General features: G+C 35.2%; 1 long non-coding RNA gene across 2 annotated transcripts; it reads right to left on the minus strand.

Moving 5' to 3' along the window:
* Positions 1–9,932: 9,932 nt before the first annotated feature.
* LOC141326512 (uncharacterized) lies at positions 9,933–12,695 on the minus strand. Of its 2 annotated transcripts, none has more exons than XR_012353906.1 (5): positions 12,324–12,695; positions 12,160–12,235; positions 11,936–12,016; positions 11,042–11,133; positions 9,933–10,261 (listed from the first exon to the last, which is right to left on the minus strand). It is a non-coding gene; the product is annotated as an uncharacterized lncRNA (long non-coding RNA). The 2 variants fall into 2 exon arrangements; XR_012353905.1 differs by having other exon boundaries at positions 12,160–12,238.
* Positions 12,696–20,585: the final 7,890 nt, after the last annotated feature.

Genomic DNA, 20,585 nt, shown 5'->3' on the forward strand with positions numbered 1-20,585 from the left:
AAGTTTAATGAAGTACAGTGGTGTATATTCTCGTTAAAATTGACATGTTTTGTTCAGTAATGTAGACTTAATTTTAGATTTTAAGCTTAGAAATACCTTTTATTAATGTGCACTGCAACGGGTAAGTCTAAATTAGCCTATTGTTTTTCCTCACAGTTTAAACGAAAAAGACGAAGCCAGTAGAATGTTTAGTGCTGGATTAATTTGGGACGATCGATTTTTTGTTTGATTACTGTATTATTAACCCACAAAGGTTCACTTCAAAAGTGTAATTTATTTGACATTATTTTTATTTTATTTTACGGTTATTCATACACTTAATTCCTCTAATGCAAACTAATGTGACGGAATTGAAATATACTGATTTACATAACATTTACATACAAAACTGACACATTTGCCTTCTATTTTTAGAATTATTCACATTTTTAAAAAATTCTGTCATTTAATTTTAATCAATTTGTTGGTTCTCCCACAACCAAAATGGTATTTTTGCGCAGTATACAGAGCACTATTTCTTTTTTGACTATGCATTGATGATATCTAAATGTATGTAAAGTTATAATGACAGTTTTGTCATTTTGTGGTTTCCCCAAAACTGCAGTAAAACATTGAATGCGTCGAGCGACTTGTAGTTAACCTTATCGTTTATAGTTACTGAAATACGTTACATTTTTTAAAAATTATGACTTCAGTTATGACTAACTTTAGTAAGGCCCCGATTTACCAGTACGTTGAAACTGTGGTGCATTAGTGTACCTGTGTAGTACTTGACATGTGATCCATCGGCGCTCACTGGCGCCACTTCCATCAGCCGCATCTCTGAGCGCAGTCAAGAGCGAACAGCCATGCTGCTGACAGCTTCAAGTACATCTACACTGAGGCAGCACTCTCATCAAAACATGACAAGAATTTAGCCCTGCTTCATTTGCACCACATAGTTAAGTAGCTAATTTTGATATATTCACAACTAAAACATCATTCTAAAACGAAAACAAATGTAGCAGCATCACTGACTGTATATATATGACTGAAATAATACACATAATAAAGACAGGCAATTAATCTTCCTGTTTAATTTGGAGTTCGTTTGAGATATGTTTGTTAAAGGTGATTCCTCTGGGGTGGAATCAAAATGAATGCTCATTTGTATCAAATGCACTTCTTATCTACCTTTTCTTCCCGTAAAAGTGGGCGCGGCCATTTGTGAATGTTAAGGGTGTAGCTTCCGGTCTCATTCGCTACAAAACAACTTGTTTTGCTGCTTGATATTGCAAATTAATGTGTCTTACCATATAATTTCAACGTATTATCTTAATTATGAGCACACTGGTTTATAGTGCAAACAGTTTTACCGTTTACTGCAGGTTGTTTTTCTTCTGGTCATTTTTCTATAGCGGATAACGAACCGGAAGTCTCTCACCCTTAGGCGTACTTCTGCATTAAAGGAAAAAGCTGGATATCTTGACTGTATCTGTATCTAAAATGGCAACTATTAAGAAGATATGAATTGAATATTTAGACCTCGCTAACATTTGTAGGCCTGCTGCTGTAGAATTACAGTTCTTTGTTTTGTAATAAGGGAAATGGGCTTTTACTTTTGGAGGACAGAATGTGAAGTTCACAGTCTTTAACCTCTGAAATAGATGGATGTAGTTCTTAATGCGTGATGTCAAAGGGGAAGGAACCGGGCATTTTTTGGCCTGCACTGTTAAAAAGGAAATAAGAGAACAAGTATGCATTTTGTTTACCACAGGAAAAACTACAACTTTTAAATATGTCTAAAATAAGAAAGCACATATGGTTTCTTTTTACCTTTCATATTGATATGACTTAAAATTATGGTATGAAGCTAAATTGGTTTCTCAAGGGAGTGTGTAAGCAAAAGTATATGGACTCTTTTTCATTTTTAAGTCACAGCACTAAGGTGAGACAGAATATGTTTGCTGGGAGACTTAGTTTGGTGTTCAGAAGTGGAAATGATGACCAAGGACCAGTTAACAAATGTCCAGATCAGTTGCTTAGGTGCTGAGGGATGGGACATCCATTAACTTGTTGTGTCTCCCATGCTAATGACTTGTTTTACTGGATAATGTGTCTGTCAAAACATAGTATGAACAATTATTTGATAAATTGCCCATCTTACAGTCGAGAAAGAAACAGAATGCTTTTGCAATGAGAGGATAACTTGACTAATGCTGACCAAGTGAATAAGGCAGATTATTAAACTGGTTGTTTGCCACTACACCAAATTTGAGAAGTCAAAACAAGGCTATGTTATGACTCTTTTTCAGGCGTCTTTCAATATATAAGTACAATGTTCTTTAATGAGGTTATTACATCATTATCACAGCTAATCAATACTAATGAAGTTCCCTGCTGCACATGTATAGGATGTACGTTATTCACATCGTTTGCAATGTAATATAATGCAATTTGTGCAATAACGTATCATTAAATATTTAGGTCAATTTAGCCACTTTGTACTTTAGTATTATAACTTTCAAAAAAAAAAAATCTTTAGGGTAAAGTAGCCATTGCATCCATTCGTGCTGAATCTAATATAACGACACAAATTACATAGTAGTAAATGTCACCCCTCATAATGCTTATTGCTGGAGGCGGCTTGTGATGGCTACGCAGGACAGATTGCTCACAGGTTGAATTGGCGTACAGATTTATTGTCTGAATCCCCACTCCCACTAACACATGGGAAGTCTCAATTTATACTCAAGGCACCATGTGGATTCACTCCGCGGTCTAATAGTGGACTTGACACCCGTGACAGCGGAAGCTGCTCCTCCCCTGTAGCCAGTGGATGGTGTGTCAGTCCTCTCGAGTGCGGGCGCATCCTGTCGCCTGTTTTATTTAGGGGAGGCGGGTGAAGCCGGCCTCACTTCCTTTTTCCATCCTGAATGCAGGAGCCCAGCTGGGACCTGTTTACTTCACAGAGATGGATGGACTCATCCCACCAGCTACTGGTCATTACGTGTGAGATCACCACTATTGCTTCCCCTCCCGAGCTCCACGGACCAAACAGAGAGAGAAAAACTCTTCTCTAGCAGCCAGTCAGTATATTAGCTGCTAGATTGCCAAAGCAAATATCCATATGTCCAGTAACTAAGGATATTATGATTATAAAAACATCAGACATCTCCCTTCTGTTTGTTTTGAATTGTTTCATAGATTATTATTGCATCAACTGATGAAAATGTAGGCTACTTAAAGGCATAGTTAGGTGAGAAATTTACTCACCCTCATGGTGTTCTGAATCTCTATGACTTTCTTTCTTCTGAAAAATGTCTAAATATTTTTTAGTTTGTATAATGAAAGTGAGTGGGGTCCAATGTTATCTTGGACTCCAATGACTTTCATTGTATGATCTATAACATTTTGTTATATATATATATATATATATATATATATATATATATATATATGTAGATAGATAGATAGATAAACATATATTTTTTTTGTTTTCACAATATAATCCAAAAAAAAGTATAAATAGATATAGACGGAAAGGATTTTTTTTTGTTTTCAAATATGTAACATAATTAAAGATAGATAGTCAGATAGAGATAGAAAGCATTTTTTGTTTTAAAAATATTTAAAATAATTTATAATTTATTATAATAGATAGATTTGCAAAATAAGTATAGATAGATATAGACAGAAAACATTTTTTGTTTATATTAATTGTTTATATATTGTTAATATTTAAAATGACAGACAGACAGACAGATAGATAGATAGATAGATAGATAGATAGATAGATAGATAGATAGATAGATAGATAGATAGATAGATAGATAGATAGATAGATAGATAGATAGATAGATAGATAGTATTTAAATTTACAAAATAAGTATAGATAGATATAGACAGAAAACATTTTTTGTTTATATTAATTGTTTATATATTAATATTTAAAATGATAGATAGATAGATAGATAGATAGATAGATAGATAGATAGATAGATAGATAGATAGATAGATAGATAGATAGATAGATCCATGTTAATATATATATATATTTATAAAATAAAAGACAATAAAACTACAAAAAAGTAGAAATAAAAAAAGAGAAAAGCAAGTGGGAAAAGAATGGATAATAATCCAGCATTTTTACAATAAGCAGAGAGGTGTCATTAATCAAAATTACATATTATATGTGACCTAATTTTTCTTTTTCATTATCTTCATTATATTCCAAACACTGCAGCATCTACTCTGAATGCATAAAGAGATTTTCATACATTTATTCATGATCATATTGCGGGAAAAGCGGGCAATATTTTTTCATTAAACCCCTGACTACGATATCTACATATATATGTATCTAAATGTTGAAAGATCAGGGAGTTATCCAAACAATGCCATTAATTTCCTTTATTATCAAGAGCGCAGCACGCGGGGCAACCAGAGACATCATAATCTGTCATCGCACGGTGCCTTCAACAGGTAGGCTGTTTTTGTGTTTATCTTTTCCTCCTTGTTCCCTCTCCCCTCGTCCCAATTATGCAGCTTGCTACACCATAACAAACAGGTCCACCAGCCCAAACCTACAAGCCAGAAACACAGCCACAGACTAGCTGGTGCCTGCACAGGCCTCAGGGGCTTCAGCTCACACCTAATGATCTGCTTTGACGGACAGAGGCTGTGGGCCAGAGCTTAGCCTCTCCCCTGATACCTAACCCCCCGCACAACAGCAAGGTATGTGGCATCAGCTGATTCACTTGTTTAAGACCGACATTGACCCTTTCTTCAAAATATACTTGGCAATGTATTCTTTCTAATGTCCTAATATCTTCATAAAGTACAAAAGGAAGAGGAACTATTATGATTGTCTTTACTTTATTTCACAGTTTAACAGCTATTAGATGTCTCAGAAAAGAAAACAGACTGAAATGCATATGAGACATTTATCTAAGCCTTACAGCGCGCAGGACAGACATCACTCTCAGGGGTCAAAGGTCATCTCTAATTGGGTGGAGAAAAGAAAACAAGCACTCTTTCAGGGTGGTAGATCTAAGGAGGGGAATCACAACAACTCAAAACACAGGCGACTAAAACTTCAATAACTATTTGCATCACAGAGTACAAAGTGAAGTGAATAAGAGAGACTGGGGGCATCTGTAACAGTTTTTACATTGTCCTTAAAGGGATAGTTCACCCAAAAATAAAAATTCTGTCATTAATTAATCACCCTCATGTTGTTCCAAATTCGTTTGTTCACCTTTGGAACACAAATTAAGATATTTTTGATGAAATCTAAGAGCTTTCTGACCCTGCATAGACAGCAATGCAACTGAAATGTTCCCAGGCCCAGAAACGTACAAGAACATCAGTAAAACAGTTCATGTGATATCAGTGGTTCAGCCATAATTTTACGAAGCTACAAGAAATCTTTTTGGCAGTGTATTTTACGAAAATATCTTATATTGTGTTCTGAAGATGAGCAAAGGTCTTATGGGCTTTGAACGACATGAGGGTGAGTAATTAATTACAGAATTTTCATTTTTGGGTAAATAATTCCTTTTAATAACCCTCTACTACATTCACATGTGTCAAAAATAATTGTACCATTAATGGATTTTAACAGTATTTGGTGTCAATTGTTAGCCTGGGTGTCCCCATGCTGCCTTCCGTGCAGCGCGATTTTATTCACGCTGGAAGGTAGCATGGAAACCATGGACCAAATTTTCACCTCAGATAGGGAACCAATCACAGAACGGGGAGGGAGCAGCAAGACGATGACGCCTTCTATGCGACTCACCGAAGCAGTTTGTTTATAACTATGGATCCAGCATGGTTGTGGCTAGAGGGTATACAGCTCAGACCGGAAACTAACAATGAAATTAATTGTTCTACCTATTAGATTGTGTTTTATTAACGTCTACACCTACCCCAACCCTAAACTTAGCCCTTACTATAATACAAAAAAAGTATTATTGTTGTACAGTGTGACAAAAATAACGTTAGACTGATGTGCGCATGCCCAGTAGCCATAGCTGTATCCCTTCTAGACTTTACCATCCAGCATGGCAGCAAGTTATCATTCGATGCAGCCGTTCACATGTCGCGCCTAAAAACGCGTGGAAAACGCTAGGCGCGTCGCTTTCTCCTTTCCAAACCGCTCTGTAGCTTGCGCATGGAAAATGCGAGCGCGTCGCAACCACGTCGCTTCCATTATGCGCGCGCATACCGCGCGTCTACATTTGAAATAACGAACTTTAGCGCGCAAAAGACGCGACATGTGAACGGCCCCTTAGATAGTGGTCTAAGTAGTTTAGAACGCAAGTTTATTTTGAAAAAAAGAGCAACTTTTGGCGTTAAATCATCGCTCTGTATACGTCATCCGGTATGATTGAAACGATTGGCTATGAGCTACACACAGGCGCATTTGATAGACATTCATAGCGCCCAATAAACGGCTCTGGGCATTCGTAAACCACGCCTCAAATACGAGAAAATGAACATGTGGTTCCCAGACTATGGAAGTTTTTTCCTAACAAAATTAAAATGAAAATTTAAATGCCTAAAAAGATCAAATAATAAATCAAAATCTCAAAACAACTCCTCAAATGATAAATCAAATGCTCAAATTAATAAATAATAAATCAAACTCTTAAAATGGCTTCTCAAATGAGAAATCAAATGTTCAAATGCGATTTCATTTTCTTATTTGGGGAAGCATAAACTGTATCAAAAATCAAATTAAAAATCTTTTGTATTTTATATTTAATTTTCATTATTAACCCAGTATTAACCTATCATAATTAAATCTATAATTCAGTGCTCAAATCATAAATCAAATGCTCATACCGACATGACAAATAATGAATCAAATTCTCAAACCAACATCACAAATGGCAAATCAAATGCTCGTACGGACATCGCAAATGATAAATAAAATACTCAAACGGAAACTGCAAAAGGCAAATCAAATGCTCAAAGTATAAATCAAATGCTCAAATGGACATCGCAAAAGACAAATCCAATGCTCAAATTATAAATCAAATTCTCAAATGATAAATAAAATACTCAAACGGAAACCGCAAAAGGCCAATCAAATGCTCAAATTATAAATCAAATGCTCAAATCGACATCGCTAATGATAAATCAAATGCTCAAATTATAAATTAAATGCTCAAATGAAAACCGCAAAAGGCAAAACAAATGCTTAGCCTTAAATGATCAATCAAATGCCAAAACCGAGACCGCAAATGGCAAATCAAATGATCAAATGGACATCGCAAATGATAAATCAAATACAAATGAGGAGTGTCAATCAAGCATAGTGAGGGCGGAGCTTTAAGACGAGACGAGCAAGATCACGAGTAAAATCTTTGCTTGACAGGAGCGAGCTGCCATCAAAATCTGCCACAAAGATGAGTGTGAACGAACATACAGTACCACCTGGGTCTTTTTCTATTAAATTGGCACCTTGTACAATATATAATTACTTATTTTTTTTCACTAAATGCAGCGAGTCCTGCTACAGCGTGAACCACAACGGTAAGCACGATAAGTCAATATTCAACATTAACCAAACGCTTTAGCCTGCCTCAAGATCTCACTGTTTACACTCCGATTCATGCACGTGAGCAAACAGACAGTGCAATTTCTACACTTATTTACCTGTACCGTACCTTATATTTTATTCCCTTTATGTAATAGAGTTAATACAGAGCACGTCCCGTGGCAATAAGCGCCGGCGCCGGTGTTCTATTTAGGGGTACATTTCATATCAGCCAAAAAATCATGAAATCAGTATCAGTACTTTTTAAATTAATAAACTAGGAGGTTGAATAATATATCCCTTAATGTGCTACATTAATTATTTGGCAAGCCTACCAACCTTTCCACAGATAAACAAACAGTGTTCCAACCAATCAGCGTCAGGGATTTGGTGTTGTGGACTTTAGCTCCGCCTCCCTCACATCCCTGCACCAGTAGGAAAGTCCACAACACCAAACCCCTGACGCTGATTGGTTGGAACACTGTTTGTTTATCTGTGGAAAGGTTGGTAGTGCCCAGAGCCATATAAAAAGAGAGTTGCGACACTCCCATAGGCTTCCATAGGAACTGAGGAATGCGGAAGTAAAGCGTGTCATGGAGCGGTCAATAGTTCCAAACAACCAATAGCTCCTCCATTGAAGCCCATTCATTTCAGCGCTTCTCAAGCACAGTCGCAAGTATATTGAAGAAATTACTGCATTTCTTTACATTTTAACGCATCAGTTGACCTCTCGGAAAACTGGCCAATAGTGGTGTTTTATGAAGCGTATGTTTATCGTTAAAAAATAAACAGTTAAACTGTAAATGCAGCTGGATAACGTGAGAAACACCGTAATAGCGACCATAACCAGATACTAGTTGTCATATTTTTATGTTTTTAGTCTTTCTGCAATCTTTCTCTCACTGTAGGAGGTTGAATGAGTTTCAGTAAAGACTGCATTCAAGAAACACGATAAAAATGTATGCTGAATGCAATTCGTTGCCTTGTGTTTTTTAAACATTATTTTCATCTTTTCTATTATGTTAAATGCCATTTTTGCTTGCCTTTTATAATATTCACTTATGTTGTATATTTGAATATCATAAAACAAGAGTAAATTACTTTTTTTTTTATTTAACATTAAATCGTTAAATCGAAACATACTGTATAAAAAAAAAGTGTTTGATCATGTCCAAATACACATGCAGATGTATTTAACCTTAAATATTACACTAACTGTAATCTAAATACTATATTAGAAAATGTTATCTTTTAAATGGTCAGGATCATTATTGCACATATTAAGTACAAAAAAACCCCTCCTCAAAATATTTACTAAATAGAACTTAACTATATATATTACAGTTATTTAATTGAATAAAAGTTACACTTAAGGTGTTTGGTCACATTTGACTGCCAAAGAGTATGAGAACATATTAATTATGTCTCTTTGTCACTCCCCAGAATAAAATGCGATTGTAAAGCGTATTCAGAGAAGTTATCAATACACAATCAATGCACATTATGTGTTAATAATTACTCGAAATTGCTGCAAATATAGTAAAACTGCTGTCTATCCTATTTAACTCCATTCAAACACATTGACAGCGCGGAGCTATTTGGAACTATTGAGAGCTCCATGAACCACGTGACCGTGCGGCGGCGAGATCAAAGCGTGTCGCAACTCTCTTTTTATACACTGTAAACCCTAATAAGTTCAGACTACTCAAATGATTTGAGGAAAGTGATTCCCTCAGTTCGTTTGAGTAATGGGAAAATGACAACTCGATTTATTGAGTTGAACGAATGTGGTCTCTTCATTGAATTAACTTAAATGTTTAAGTACAGATAACTTAAAAGGGCTAACAGACTAAACTTCCTAAATTTTCAGCTTATATATAAATATATATATTCTACTTGTATTAAATAATTTATAAATCATTAAAACAAGGTTTTTTTTCCACATCAACCACTTTATTAGGCTTATACTGCATTTACATTACTTATAACAGTAAGCTCACATTTATAAAATTCATGAACAAAATCATGAGCTCCTTTTTTAACAGTAAACTCATATTTTTGTCTGTAAGCCCACACTGTCATATTTTTAAAAGACATATGTACAACAAAATAGCTAATTTTTAATTTTAACAGTAAGCTCACATTTCCAGAAAGACATGAACAACAGCATCATGAGCTTACATTTTTTTAAGTACATTCACATTTTTTAACAGTAAACTCCTATTTTTGACTGTAAACTCACATTTAATATCACATTTTTAAACAAAACAGCTCATTTTTAATAGTAAGCTTACATTTTTAAAAGACATGAACAACAACATAAGCATTTTTTTTTAACAGTTAACTGTTTTAAATGTAAACCTATTATTTATTTATTTTTTCACATTTTTACAAGACAAATTTGAGATATACCAGTTCCTTGGAGTGTGTGTTATACAAAAAAAAAAAAAAAAGGTGTTTCTTCTCTGTTGGTGAAAGTCTTACTGACTGTTAACATAAACATGTTTTTAATTTCCAATGTAAAGGTCATTTTCATTTTTTTTTTCTCAGCTGACAAGAAAAGCACAAAACCTGTAACATAAATTTGTCCAAACAGAAGGCACATTGATTCAGGAAGGTCACTTAGATTGTCCATCACCACTTTTCCAAGAGTTGAGAGGCTGAAGAGTAGTCCCATCTTCAACTATTACAATCCCCACTGACAACAGCAAGATTTGAGCTGTGATCATCAGACATCTATTAAAGATGAAAAAACATTATCAAATTAAAGTTAATTCACATGCATGCAAGCTCATGTAGATTTCAAACAGTGCAACTTAATCTTAAGGAACAGTTCACCCAAAAATGCAAATTCTGTCATTGCTCACTCTCATGTCATTCCACACCCCTAACACCTTTGTTCTTCTTCCAAACAAAAATTAAGATTTTTTTTTAAGGAAACCCAAGAGATTTCTGTTTCTCCAGAGATCCAATGTAACATTTTCAAGGTCTAGAAAAAAAATCCATGAGACTTCAGTGGTTTAAACTCAATTTTATGAAGCAGCGCGAGTGTTTAGTGCAAAAACATGTAATTTACCACTTACAAAATAAAATTATTCAAGGCCTGTTCAGATTTCAGATCTTGCGTGAACACAAAACACATGCACTGTGATGCTCTCGTGAACATGCATTGGGGATCTGTATTTTTAATAGTTTTTATAGTTTGTTTCATGCAAACCTAAGCATGTGCGTTGTTTAATAAAATTGAGGTTAAATCACTGGAACCACATGTCTTTCTTACCTTTTCTTGTCCCTCTATGGAGAAATGGAAAACTCTTGAAAATTATTTTAAAAATCTTCATTTGTGTTCCAAAGAGGAAGGGAAGTCTTACGAATATGGAATGACACGAGGGTAACTACTGACAAAATTCTAATTTTTGAGTGAAATAACACTTTAGATTCAAATTTATATAATGAGTGTGAGTGATCTAATGTGTGCTTGTCTTTTTGACATTATTTTCTACATGGAATACTTACCAAACATGTCGAAGAAATCCCCAAACATCTCCAAACACAAGAGGTGGTCCTTGGAGCACAAGAGTTCGGTCCTCAGTCGGCTCTGACAACTTCTGTGTGAAAACAAAAAAAACAATTATATTAAATCTAACCACTGGCTATTACTACTTTTTTTTAATGAAATTCATAACAGCATTTAAATCAGGGGTGTCAATTCTTGGAGGGACAGAGCCCTGCAGAGTTTAGATGAAATCCTAATTAAACACACCTGATCCAACTAAGTTAAGGTTGTTACAACATTTTTGCACGTCTTTCCCGACAGTAAAAAGTCAACAAATCGCTCACAGGGACATGTAAAACAGTCACAGCTCTGCTAATGGTAACTTGATTAAAAACAAAATGCAGATAGGATTGAATACATTTTATAAAATCTATTAAAAACGAATAATTAATATTATGCACCAAGAACACATTACATGAACAGAATTATTAATTAAAAACATAGGCCTATCTCTGTAAATGTGTCACAATTTCGTTAATTTTTAGCTTTGCATTGTTCTCCTCATGAAACCTTTAGTAAACCTGCATTAATAGCCACACGGATGCAATATACTGTTACAAACGTATTTTCATTCTCAACTGTTTATGACCATTTAAGACATAACTGACAAGGGTTTACGTGAATAATCACCAAGCGAGCGCCTCATTTTGAAATATTTTTGCGTGCATTTGACCGTTTATGCGCGCACCTTGAGGTAAAAGCGAACTTTAACGGTACATGTCCGTGTTTTGTTCCCTCATAAGCGCATACACAACAGCGCAAGTTCTCATTCTCGCTTTTAAAAACACAACATCAAAGAAACATTAATAAATTAAACAAGTCACAACGTACAGGCGTGTTAAACATTAACTTACCAGCGTAATCCATGGGCCTTCGTCACGACCGACTCCATCCCTGTCCCTGCCTGCTTCACGACCGCCTGCCTGCAAGTGCCGCTGGGGGAGGAAAAAAAGTTAAGCGGGAAATTCAAATGTTCTTATAGAAATTTAGAAACTCCGGCATATTTATTAGTACAAAATACTCCAAAAATAAAACGGAACCAAGCAAAATTTACACTTATATTTTACCATTAACCTACCTGTGTAACTTCACTCTAATGAATCTTTCACGACGGCTTTCTTCCCGCCTGCTTTACCGCCAGCTTACTTGTGCTGCTACTGGAGCAAAACAAAAAATAGCATTGGAATAACGTGTAAATCAATTAAAAAAAAAATGTATATGAGCGTTTAAATCTCTACTTACTGATTTAACTTTTGTCTTTCTTGTGTCAGATGGTTTCTGCTAGTGCGTCTGTCCTGCTGGTTCTTCAGCAAAATTCAGCATGACGAGAAAAAATACCGCCTTGTGTCATATAACTTATATCGACCAATCAGCGCGGTTGTCAAAGCAGAATTTCAAGTGCGACCAATCATTTTAAATAGACATTGTGAATCTTTCAAATTAATTAAAATGTTGAGTTCAGATAACTTAAAATATCAATTAAAAAGTTTTTTGCTGCCAAATGAGTAAGTTAACCACACCTGTTTAAGTTTTGATGCCAAAACTTGGTATTTTAAGTAATGTCAAGTTATATTAACTTAATCTCTTTATTAATGACAACAGTGGGGTTTACAGTGTATGGCTCTGGTAGTGCCGATTGTTTTTTTGGCATATCTCGGACCCTAGGCTGACCAGAGAGACGCGGTTTTTTCACAGACAATTTATGGGGCAGGCAGCGAGCGGATCGTGAAGAAAGGTCAGCTGAAATTGACACTTTATGTTTTAGGCTAGAAATCGCTGATACAACCTTCAATGAAAAATAACATTTGATTCATTATTTTGTCAACTGTGTTACTGACAAATACTGTGTCAAATGAAACATGAATGTACCACATGTTTGATAACAGATTTGTTTGGAGGTTTTTGAATCTGTTCACCAGTTTGAGGTTATCTGTCCAACTGATTTAAAAATATGAATGTGGGGCTTCATAATGGGTGTTCTGTGGGATGCTATCATGAAAGATGGAAATTTTCTTTAACATAAATACTAGGGATGTGACGAGATCTCATGGCACGCGATCTTATTCCTGAATGACAACGATTCAGCGGTGTCTATTACAACTGTTTCACACACTCCACTGACGCTTACGATGTTAAGGTATTAAAGACATTCAAATCTGCATTCTTGCTGCTGCTGATTCAGAAAGAGCAACACAAACTAAACCAAATAATAATCATTATTACTTTGTTATAGACATTTAAATAACATAAGTACTGGAATAAAACACATATCTTAACATGTATGTATTGTAAGGCTTATCCTCTTCCGCCAGGAGGTGGCGACAACTGCACGTTTTAAAAAAGTATCTCCAATTTATAAAAGAAAATAGTTTTTCAATTTATCCAGAATCATGCAACTTTGGTTTACATGTTTATTACTGCATATAATTCATTAAAATAGAAGTTTAACTTCATAAAGTACAAGTTCAAAATGCACCTACGTTTTTTTTAGTGTTTTTCAGTTGAACAAAATTTTTCCCTATTGTCTCCTTATATATTTCATCATTGAGCGTTTCTTTAAAAAAGTTTAAAAATCTGATCTTTTTCTCGTGAACCCAGTATCATGTCTCGTCTCGTGAGTCACACCCCAAATAAATACACAATATGCTAAATTTAGTATTATCCACCATCCTTACCCAAGACGTCCATCTCCAGACTTCTCCTTTTTTTCTGTTGGTTTAGTTCACATTTAAAAGATTTGGTGCATTTATTTAATATTTAAAATCACGTCCATCAATCGGATCGTCCGATGGCTGTAAACAGTGCCCTAACAGTATGTGCACTCCATTATGGATTAAAAGAAGGGAATAAAATAGGGTAAAAACAAAGTAAAAGAATGTAGAACAGGTAAATAAGTGTAGAATTTGTTTGCTCAAGTGCATGAATGGAGTGTAAACTGAGAGATCTTGAGGCAGGTAAAAAGCGTTTGGTTAATGTTAAATATTGACCTATCGTGCATACCGTTGTGGTTCACGCTGTAGCAGGACTCGCTGCATTTGGGGTAAAAATGAAGGAATTATATATTGTAGAAGGTGCCAAAACAATAGAAAGATACCCGGGTCCCATTGTATGTTCGTTCACACTCATCTTTGTGGCAGGTTTTGATGGCAGCTCGCTCCTGTCAAGCAAAGATTTTACTCGTGATCTTGCTTGTCGCGTCTTAAAGCTCCGCCCTCACTATGCTTGATTGACACGCCTCATTTGTATTTGATTTATCATTTGCGATGTCCATTTGATCATTTGATTTGCCATTTGCGGTCTCGGTTTTGGCATTTGATTGATCATTTAAGCATTTGTTTTGCCTTTTGCTGTTTTCATTTGAGCATTTAATTTATAATTTGAGCATTTGATTTATCATTAGCGATGTCGATTTGAGCATTTGATTTATAATCGGAGCATTTGATTGGCCTTTTGCGGTTTCTGTTTGAGTATTTTATTTATCATTTGAGAATTTGATTTATAATTTGAGCATTTGATTTGTCTTTTGCGGTTTTTGTTTGAGTATTTTATTTATTATTTGAGCATTTGATTTATCATTTGCGATGTCCATTTGAGCATTTGATTTATACTTTGAGCATTTGATTTGCCTTTTGCGGTTTCCGTTTGAGTATTTTATTTATCATTTGCGATGTCTGTACGAGCATTTGATTTGCCATTTGCGATGTTGGTTTGAGAATTTGATTTAGTATTTGTCATGTCGGTATGAGCATTTGATTTATGATTTGAGCACTGAATTATAGATTTAATTATGACAGGTTTATACTGGGTTAATAATGAAAATTAAATATAAAATACAAAAGATTTTTAATTTGATTTTTGATACAGTTTATGCTTCCCCAAATGAGAAAATGAAATCGCATTTGAACATTTGATTTCTCATTTGAGAAGCCATTTTAAGAGTTTGATTTATTATTTATTAATTTGAGCATTTGATTTATCATTTGAGGAGTTGTTTTGAGATTTTGATTTATTATTTGATCTTTTTAGGCATTTGAATTTTCATTTTAATTTTGTTAGGAAAAAACTTCCATACCAGACCACGAATCATGACGAAGTCATAACGTGGTCTGGCGTTAGCCAGGCTAGTCAATTGTAATATTAAAAAAAATGTAAATGTAATGTAAATATGTATTAATATTTCCCTCTTTTATATAGTATAGTATAGTATATAACGTAAAATTTCAAAAATGTATTAATGCAACCTTTATTTATTTATTTTTGTTACAGTTATCCCCAACTTCAAAGTCATGTCGAAATCTTTTATGGTAACAACCAGTGATAATGACTAGATAAACCAATACAATCAGTGTTGGGATAATACATTACAAGTAACACGAGTTACGTAATCAGATTACTTTTTCAAGTAACTAATAAAGTAATGCATTACTTTCTCTATAAGTATCGGAAGTTCACTCCTGTGTCCATGGTAAGAGAAATTGGGAGTGAGGTCCAGAGGCAGAGCCATTTCCTTTAGCCGGAAGCTTGTTAATTTCACTTTTGGTGTGAAAGGGTCTTTACAGTTGCCAAAAATATAACTTTTAGCTTTTTTGCTATTAAAAAACAAATAAGCAAGCCCAGCCCAGGTGACAAAAAGTAACATAATGCATTACTTTCCATAAAGAGTATGTAACGCAATAGACCAATTTGTAGTAGACGTCAAGTTATGTCACTTGCAGCTGCATACTGGTGGCAGAAAATACTGGTAACAAGTAGAGTGAAATGGGTCAAATCCATTGAATAAGAGTAAAAAAAAAAGATTTTTGTGCATTTTGATGCCAGAATCGGAATGCAAAAATTTTAATACAATATTGTCGTCAAAGATGCCACTTAAAATCAAACGCAGACATTTACACAGACAGACTATGGATGAAAACTGCTATGATTACTCTACTTTTAAAGCATAAATTTGGTTTAAACAATGTCTATATAATAATCACATATGCTGTTTGTAGGGGACATATTGTATTAGCGCTACAGTTACAGCATGACATAATATTATTTTAAATATATCATTTTACATAACATTTATTTATTTTGTCTTTAATTTTTTTAACTCAACAATAGTTTGTCAATTCTCAGGGGGAAAAAAGTCGAGCTGAGGGGAAAAGAGAGAATGACTAGTTGTTTTTTCTTATCAGAATTGTGAGATTTAATCACAGAATTTTAAGAATAATGTTAGAATTTTGAAATATAAACTAAAATTTACCTTTTTTATTCATGTATTCCATGGCTCCATAGACTGCTACTTAAAAAAACTTTGTTTTCTGCAACCGGATAAGCTGTGCCCACAAAAAAAATTCATTACTGTTTGCAAATACTGAATTGGTCTATTATTAACTTTTTTATGGAGCAACACAGTATTACAACAATGCATTACTTTTAAAAGTCATATATAAAACATATATAAATCATAAATCATATATAAAACACAATACAAAGGCATCAAACTTTAGATAACAAGAATATATATATATATATATATATATATATATAATTTATTTATTTATTTTTAAACCTCAATTATTGTTATAATTTATTGAAAAATGTAAGCAACTGCACTTATTTGTCTCATGCACACATAGAACTTCCATTGTTATATCACGGTCAATTTGTATGTATTTTACAAGGTGACTCATTTGTACGATTTTGTACGATTTCTGCAATGGTTATGTTAAGAGTTAGGTTTGGTTTTTCATACGAATTCTTACAAATTTGCCACTTGTGAGGTCGTATGAATTTGTACAAATTTGCCACCTTTTAAAATACGTACAAATTAGAGATGCGCGGATGGGCTCAATCGTCACCCGAATCCGCAGCTTCAAATAAATTATCCGCCCGCCACCCACCCGCACCTATATTTTTCTCTGATTTAGATAACCGCACCCGACCCGCACCCGATCGTCATATTACACTTATTGTAATTCTTAGTTTTGCATGATGATATGATAAATTGATGGTTCATGTTAACAGCAGATTGATTCAGCTGATCTGCAAATCGCTGCACACTTATACGTTTATCACTCATGATTTTAAGCCAAATCCATGCAGAAAAGAATAACGTTAACTGACATCTGGATGCGACTCTCCGCAATCTCTGACGAAATCGGTCGGGGTTTCTCTCTATTAGAGCCGCTCTGAGCTTAGTATTTGAACGCATGCTTGGACTGAAGTTTACAGGGGTTCACCAGTTTAAGAAAGGTCTGAGCATAAAAATCTGCTTCTTTTCATTTTTAAGGTATTATTTTCATTATAATCTACTGATTCAAATAAGTAATCAATAATAATTATAGCCTACCACTGCGCGCCTAGCCTGACATGCTTTCGCGTAAGAATGAACAGGCAGCATGGACGCATCAGGCAAAATCGTCAAATATATTTCAAAAGAAGCCGGCGCCACGGTCCTGACCACATCACTGTCTTTACTGGGTGTTTTTAGGGAATATTTCAATTTATTAACATGCGACTGAATTAGCTATTCATGTGTTGGACTGTCATGATTTTGGCTAATGCAGGACACTTCTGAATGATGCGCATCAGAGACGTGGGTAAACGCAATGCGACCAATGCACTACACCGCTGCATTACCGTGCTCAATAGCATTAGCACAGGCATAACTCCCTTCAAACTTTATATGGAATGTCAACGTTTCTGTCACCAAAAACTTAGAACAGGCAAACACACACACGCACACAAATGAAATCGTCTCTGCCTGATGAAAAACATATTTAAAACACGTTCAAGTTTTAGAAAATGTAGTTAATATTTGCATCATTATTGATTTATCTCATCCACCCGCGACCCACCCGCAAATAATCAGAATGCATTTTTTTATTACCCGACCCACCCGACCCGCGGATTATCCGCAGCGCCCGCGGATATAACCGCCATCCGCGCATCACTAGTACAAATTGACCGTGAGATAGTTGGAAGTTCTATGTGTAAAGTTCAATTGACTCTTCGCAAAAACCCGCCCTCCTTAGTGTTGCTATGTCCAACAAACAATGCCACTGTTACACTACACATCATGTTCTCCCACAATGAAAAATACATTGCGGAAAATACAATGAGGAAACTGACTGAGGTTACTTCTGGTATGTGGTATCAGCTTAAAAATTTTGTCATTTATTAAGAAATTCAACAATAAATCCCATTTTGTGGCTCTTCAAGTGTTGTGACAGATCACTGTATTACCTTTAGATCAATTGACGCGTAAACCGACTGCACGGAAAAAACATGAATGAACATCAGAATGTATTTTATTTCAACTGCGGAAAGATGTCAATACACAATTTTTCAAGTTTAAGTCCACCAAAGTTAATCTACTCTCCTGTCTGATTTGTTTGTCAGACAAAATGTCAAATTCGGAGTTATGATTGGTCAGATCGCCTGTCAATCAATCTCTTTGAGAAGGGTCAATTAAATGTATAAACTGCAGTGAGATCAGGTTGGAACTTTAATGAGCAGTGTTGTGAATATTGCATTACTCCCTAAAAAGTAACTAATTATTATTAGTTATTTAGTTACATTTTTTGGAAAGTAATGTATTGCGTTACTTTTGCGTTACTTTTCAATTCTGGGCAGGTCTTGCTTGTTTGTTTGTAATATAAAAAGTTCTATTTTTGGTAAATGTAAAGCCCTTTCACACCAAAAATGAAAGGGCTGAAGGAAAAGTACATTTACGTCTGTACAGAATGCAGGAGAAGAAACTTCAACACTCTTCAGCAATAAAAAAAAGAAGCACAAATGTAGTTTATCTAAAGTAATTTTTGCTTATTAGTATGATTGTATTAGATAATGTACATCGAAGCTTGCACAAAGACACTGGTTAATAAAATGGGATTAAATACATAAAGGATATTTGTGTTATTTACAATTTAATTATTGCTGATTTGCATCATAGTCTGATTTTGCATTTCACTGTTTTATTCATTTGGAGGAATACTGAATCTGTTTTTGTGAAAGTCAGATGATTTAATGCATGTTCACATTTAGTCTAAAACTACAGTAACCATACAGAGGGCACACAATGCCTCTGGACTTACTCCTGATTTCTCTCAACATGGGGACAGAAGAGCTGTCAGTCAATAAATGGAAAACTGTAACTGGCTTATTTAAAAAAGTAACCTTTTTCTTGTAAATTAAAAAGTAATGCTTTACTTTACTAGTTACTTGAAAAAGTCATTTGAACTCGCATTACTTGTAATGCATTACCACCAGCACTTTCTATGAGCACGGGATGAATAGGTTTTATCACACTGACTTAATTGTGAAATTTGTTACAATTACTCCCACGTCCCTTATCACATACCTTAGTTACTACAGAAAAAAAAGTTATTACTTCAAAATGAATAATGAAATCACTCACATTAAATGCAGTCTTTAAATTATGCTATATTTAATAGGTGCTGGTAAAATATTATCATATATGTTTTACTTTACTCATATATGTTTTAACTCATGGTAAAGAGTTTCTCTAGTGAACGCTCCACAGTTTGAGAGCTTTATCTCATTCATGTTCCCTCCAGCAGACACAGGGGCTCAACCCTGTAACACCAAAGCCATAAATATCAGTGAGCCAGCAACTGAGCACATTATATTGATGACAGCATCCAAGCAAAATGGGAAGCTGTAGACGTGCACTAACTCGGGGTCTTGTGGGATTATGGAAAATCGTTCTTTCCCATCCCACAATCAATGTGTGGCGCTTTTTGAAATGCTTTTGGATTCAGCGGCTCAAACTCTGACATACCTCTGTGATTCTGTTTCCCGAATAATACGGAGTTCCAAAAACAGCAGCCATTCGTCTGGGAAACACATTTTTCTCTGCATACTGAAAAGAGAAGATACTGACATGATGAATTAGGTCTCATAAATTTCAATCCATAAGCAATACAGATGCATTCATCTAGCACTTTAACTTTTTGTTTATTGGAGATAGCACTTATTTTGTCAAGAAGGAGCCGGGAGTGAGTTATACTGTCTTTAACTGGGTAATGGTCAGCGGCAGCTTGACATCCTTCAGCCTAGTAAACAGTGTCAGGCCCTAACATTGCGCAGGCGCCACTCGTCGGGCTTACGGGGGAAACGCACTCTTCATTCACATGTCAACATGACCCATGATAGCAGCGTAACCACCGCCGGCGGCCCCCCTCGGAAGAGAAGGGGGGCAGGGCAGGGGACAACAATAATGATGCGCTGCTTTTGTTGGCTTTAATTGAGCAAACTTTTAGTACATCCTCAAAAAACAACAAAGCAGTCAATTTGGTGGCAATTAAAACGGACTCATGTTGGGAAGTCATACTTGCTTACAACAACTGCCTTTCCCGCTGACAGGCCGATGATTGATTACCGGGCCCGGGTCGTCTTTTATAACGCGATAAGCCAAATTAAACCCTTGACTGCGGGGGCCCATCTGAGGTCTGGCTGGGCAAATTAAATCTCCTGCACTGATGTCTTTCTCTTCCT

This window comes from Garra rufa, chromosome 2 (genome assembly GCF_049309525.1).
Source record: "Garra rufa chromosome 2, GarRuf1.0, whole genome shotgun sequence".
Lineage (NCBI taxonomy): Eukaryota > Metazoa > Chordata > Actinopteri > Cypriniformes > Cyprinidae > Garra > Garra rufa.